The sequence below is a fragment of the Varanus komodoensis genome, unplaced genomic scaffold (assembly GCF_004798865.1).
Source record: "Varanus komodoensis strain SLA01 unplaced genomic scaffold, ASM479886v1 scaffold400, whole genome shotgun sequence".
In the NCBI taxonomy this organism is placed as follows: Eukaryota; Metazoa; Chordata; class Lepidosauria; order Squamata; family Varanidae; genus Varanus; species Varanus komodoensis.
Window position 1 is genome coordinate 47279 of NW_025335943.1, and position 5492 is coordinate 52770.

General features: G+C 48.0%; 1 long non-coding RNA gene across 1 annotated transcript; it reads left to right on the plus strand.

Annotated features, from left to right (window-relative positions):
- The first annotated feature begins 71 nt into the window (after positions 1-71).
- On the plus strand, positions 72-2896 carry LOC123029747. Its single transcript, XR_006415979.1, has 3 exons — positions 72-561; positions 915-1008; positions 1481-2896. It is a non-coding gene; the product is annotated as an uncharacterized LOC123029747 (long non-coding RNA).
- Positions 2897-5492: the final 2596 nt, after the last annotated feature.

Sequence of the window (5492 nt, forward strand, 5' to 3'; positions counted from 1 at the left end):
TACAGAAAAAGGTGAAGAGGGTCCTGAAATTACCCTGCGCCTGGATCTAGATTTACCCTGGATCAACTGCACTGAAAGGCATCTCCCCTTCCTTCACCCTGTGAACAATTCACCTTAAAATGGATATGTAATTCTCTCCTCCTGTGCAACCTTCTCACGCCTCTTCTGACATGCACACACACACGCGGTTCATGACATGGATGTGCCATGCTTGCTGAGGCTGCATGGCATTAAGAAAATCTAACATAGAGAATTTTCTCTTTCCAGATGCTCCAGTAGCTCCCTCCCTCTCTTTGAGCCCCCAGCAGTCTGACTACAGACTGGGAGAGTCAGTCAGTCTGGTGTGTTCTGCTCCACCTGAAAAGAGAGTTCAGGAATTCAAGTACTTTAATGAACTCATGACCACCTCACTTCCGGTTTCTAACAGAAGCAAATACATGTTGAATATGAGCATCCTGGAAGCAAAGCATGTGGGACATTTCAGGTGTGCCTATGTGGTGCAGCTTTCTGGACGAGACATAACTTCTAAGCAGAGCAATGCTGTCTTTATTGATGGAACAGGTAAGCTCTGACATGCTTCTCACAAACTCTCTGGAAATTTTATTTTTCCAACAGCAGTGAGCCAATTCTAATTCCTTCCCTCCCTCCCTCCCTTGTAATCCCCGGCCTTGAAAGTTAAGATGCTGGAGCAAAGACAATCTCTCAAGTTAACCCATCCCACACGGGTGCGATAAGATTAGCAAAACTTACTGAAAAAGCCTGCAGGTAAATGATTAAAAGGCCATGTGTGAATCAAAGCAGAATCCGCCTCTCTTATCTGATTCTGAATAAGTACACCTCAGTAAAAGGAAAACAGATGTAGCAACTATTTGGGATAGTAATTCATCAGCAATGCTCTTTTTCTTCCAATTTAGGTTTTCGATGGGCACGAATGTTGGCTGTTGGTGGGTCTTTCTTCATCATCAATGGCCTGATCTTCTTAATCTTCCACTGCCTTTAATTCTTAAGGTAAGGGAGGTCTCCTGCAGCAGAAATCTGGGAAGCCTGGATTTCATGGGTGCCACACCTTGGAATGGGTATGAACCAGGTGTGGCCCAAGATATTTCTGCAGCTGAGCTAGAAAATATAATGCTGTCATGGACACCACAGCCCATTTTCAGAATGTGCAGCTTGATTGTTGTCTGATTTGGCTGATATCAAGTAAATTCCTGCTGTCCTTTCATCGCTTGAGCAGGCTTCTGCACTCCTAGAGCCAATTTGCAGGGCTGGTCTGGATGCTCAGACCTGAAAATCAGGGGATGGATTTGGTTGCCATCCAGATGTTGATGATGGGCTCCAAGCCTGGTCATCAGCTGCTGTGATGGCAGCTATGGCTATGGGGCCTAGGAACTGGTGTTGCATTCACGCACATGGTGACATTTGAGTGGCATTACCTACCTTGATTCCACATTCTGAACTCTTGCCTCCCTCACTCTTTCAGTTTCAATTGCTTGGATTTGGATGCCTGCATGGACTGCAAAGCATGTGTGATTGCATAGACAACATTGTAGATGCTGTAGCTGTGGCTGGTCATGTTCATTTCAAAAATGGATGCAGGAAGAGACTCAAGCTTCTCTTGCCCAGCACAGGGTTTCTCAGACACCTTACGAATTGCAGAGCTGGGGAGTGAGCAACTAAATGATTGCTTACAGAAATCCTTGATAAAGCCAACTTGATTTCCTGAAGAAGGATTTCTGGACTGAAGAAATTTGTGCAATCTCACCACCTTGCACCAAGGAGGAAACCAATGTCCCATGGCCTTTGGAAGGGAACAGAAGTGAAATCAATTTCAGCTGTCATAATTCAGATATTGGACTTCTTTGGTTCATCCTCCACTTGTGAAAACTGGAGCAACATTCACAAAAATGACATGGTCTGAAGTTCCCCATATATGATGATTGCATTAGCTATGCTTTTCATTACAACTGAATATGTTTTGAGTGCTTCATCCATCACATCAACAAAGTCAGTATACAAATTCACTATTGGAAATCTTTCTATGAAGTCAAAGCAGATACTCTGATGGGAAAATGCACATCATGTAAAAACTTCTCTCCAATGTCATCTTTCACAGAAAGAACACCAACCCACGTCCACTTAAAGTGCAGCAGTAACTGGAGAATGCCCTTCTGTTGATGGGTTTACATCCCTGGATACAACTAGTTTAGCTACTGGGGCTTACCCACTGCTAGCCTCAGGAATAGATTATTGCAATATGGTCTGGGAGAGGCCACTCCTGCACCTGGTTGAAAAGTTGTAGCTACTGCAGACTGCAGCAGGGGGTGCTCAGTAGAGCACCAAGCCTTGAATACCTTAAACAAAAAGAACTGAACTGGCAGCATCTGAACTGCACAGCCATGCTCAAAACTACATTGCGGCCTGTAGAAGAATAACTTAAGACCATCTTCTATACCTACTGATATTTAAGGGGTTCAGCAGACACATTCCTCAATACCTCAAGACCAAAAGATGCTGAGTGCATCACATTTGCAAATTCTCATTCACTGCACATGTTTGGTTGCATGCTCCCCATTGTGGTTCCAGAGGCAGGATATTTAATGTGCTTCAAAGTCTTAAAAAAAATCCTGTCTGCACATATTTTCTGGCTGGTAGCTGGCCATCATAAGATCAACCCACTTTGCTCTTTTCATGGTGTTAGTTCTGTTTATTTAGCACTGTTATTGTAGCTGTAATTCTTTATTGACAAACTTTAAAAAGAGAGAAACAAGAGAGTGTAAATTTTAATTTACAAATCCCCACAAGTTGTCTTTAAGAATGCTAAATGTATAGTTCTGTGCAGTGATATGCTGGGCATATTCAAAAATTAATGAAAGGAAATAAAGAGAATGATAAAGGATATTTCCCTCACTTTAGTTTCTTCCTTAACTGCTCCTTGCTGTTCAGTTCACGTCTCAACATAATAATATAACATGTGGGGGGAAAGATGCAATCCAGCACTCCAGCACTGGAAGCCAGATGGAGAAGATCTCCACCGCCACCATGTATTTTCCACTTGTGCTCAGATAGGTTGGGGAAAAGGTCAGTCAAACACAGCAGAAGACCAGTATGCTGAAGGTGATACATTTAGCTTCATTGAAACTGTCAGGTATCTTCCTGGCTAGGAAGGCCACCATAAAACTGACAATGGCCAGGAAGCCCATGTAACCCAGGACAGAGTAGGACAACATGGCTGAACCTTCATTACATTCCAATATAATTTCTCTACTCAAGGAATGTGTGTCCAAATCTGGGAATGGGGGAGCAGTGGACAACCATGCTGTACAAAGAATGGTCTGAACCAGAGAGCAGGAAAAGGCAATGGAAAGAGCTAGCTCTTTCCCCATCCATTTCCTCATTCTAGATCCTGGCTTGGTGGCCATAAAGGCAAGGATGACAGTAATTGTTTTTGCCAACACACAAGAAATGGCAACTGAGAAGATGATGGCAAAAGCAGTTTGTCGAAGGAGACAGGTCAGCTTGTTAGGCTGGCCAATGAAGAGAAAAACACAAAGGAAGGAGAGCAGAAGTGAAACCAGAAGAATGAAGGTGAGGGTCCAGTTGTTGGCTTTGACAATGGGAGTGTCCTTGTGCTTGCAGAAGATCTTGAGTATCAAAGCAGTTAGGAAAGAAATGGAAAGTGGAAAGGTGGCCAGACTTGTTCCCAGAGGTTCTGCACAAGACACACATACCAGCTCACCAAAGCATCCCACAAATAGAAGCTGAGGAGCTTGAAGGACCCCTTCAGTTCTCTTCAAGGCAGTAAGTTACAGTGGTTGGTGCAACAGTGCTGTGTTATCCACAATTTATAGCAAGTGACATGAGAGGCAGGAAAAATAGATAGCCCATCAAGGTGTACAATCAGAAGAAGATGTACAGCTTATTCAGACATAATGGAATCACATGCGGCAGGTAGGCAGCACCCAGAGTGTCTACAAAGATGGAGTTAAATAAGGTTCAGGAGGGTGGGAGAATCGGTGGGCGATCTTGTCCAAAGTATGCTAGATGCACATGGGGGTAAGAAAGTAGGGATTAAGACAACACAGGTGTATTACCTCCATCTGCGCCGCCCTGAGTCCTCCGCTGCCACCTGCCACTGCCGCACTGAGGCCAGGACCACCGGCCAAGGCCCCTGCTCCGGCCCGCTTCCCCGGACATGTGTGAGAGACGTGCCGGGGTGGGGTGGGGCATGGGGAGCGGCCCTGTGGCCTACAAAGCGCCGTCGGCTTCCGGGATTGGCACCCAGGAGCGAATCAGCACACCGGATGGGCCCACCTCCATCCACACCGCCTGGAGTCTGCTGCTGCCACCTGCTGCTGCCACTGCCGCACCGAGGCCAGGACCACTGGCCCAGACCCCTGCTCCGGCCCACTTCCCCGGGCGTGTGTGAGAGACGGGGAGGGGTGGGGCACGGGGAGGGGCCCTGCGGCCTACAAAGCGCCGGCGGCGTCTGGGGGCCAGCAGCCGAAGGGCGACGGCCTAAGTGTGGTGACACCGCCATTTGAGGGCCGGGCGAGGGGCTGGGCTGGCCGGGAGCTTTGGTGGTTGGTCTTGGTTTTGTTCATCTGTGGCCTACCGGTGGTTTTAAGGAGGAGGTTTTTAGTAATTTTAACTGTCGGTTTTAGGTTGCTTTTAATTGGTGCATCTCGTGCTTTACTATGATGTTGCCTGGGGAGCGCGTGGGTGCCACCATTGGAATAGTGATGCAATGGACGTTATGGCTTTGGGGATCTAACAGGTCTGCATAGAAGAAGGAGGGACAGATGGTTAACACCTGTCCTTCTTTCTGGTTATTCCCCCAACCGGCGGGTTCCAGGTAGACTTGTCAGCTGCCCCCCAGGCCTGTCGGTGCTGTTGCTTAATGCCAGGTCGGTCCAAAATAAGGCAACACTCATCCATGATTTGAGCATGGATGAGAGGGCCGACCTGGCTTGTATCACAGAGACCTGGGCGGGTGAGGGGGGATGTCGCCCTCTCACAACTGTGCCCGCCTGGGTACCTGGTCCAGCACCGACCATGCCTGGAGGGGAGGGGAGGGGGGGTCGCTCTGGTTTATTGAGCTTCTATCTCCCTTGTGGGGCTTCCTGTCCTCTCAAGGCCGGGGCTGGAGTGCCTCCACTTGGTGTTGGGTAACCGAGACAGACTGGGGATTCTGCTGGTGTACCATGCACCCTTCTGCCCAACAGACTCCCTGCCTGAGCTGACGGAGATAGTTTTGGACCTGGTGTTGAGGACTCCCAGGATGTTGGTCCTGGGGGACTTCAATCTCCATGCTGAGACGGTTTTAACCGGGGTGGCTCAGGACTTCATGGCCTCCATGGTGGCCATGGGGCTGTCTCAACACATCAGTGGCCTGACCTATGAACGTGGAAACACTCTGGACCTGGTTTTCTCGACGGGGAAGGAAGAGGGTGATCTGAGGGTGAGGAATTTAAGTTTGATGCCCTTGTCATGGT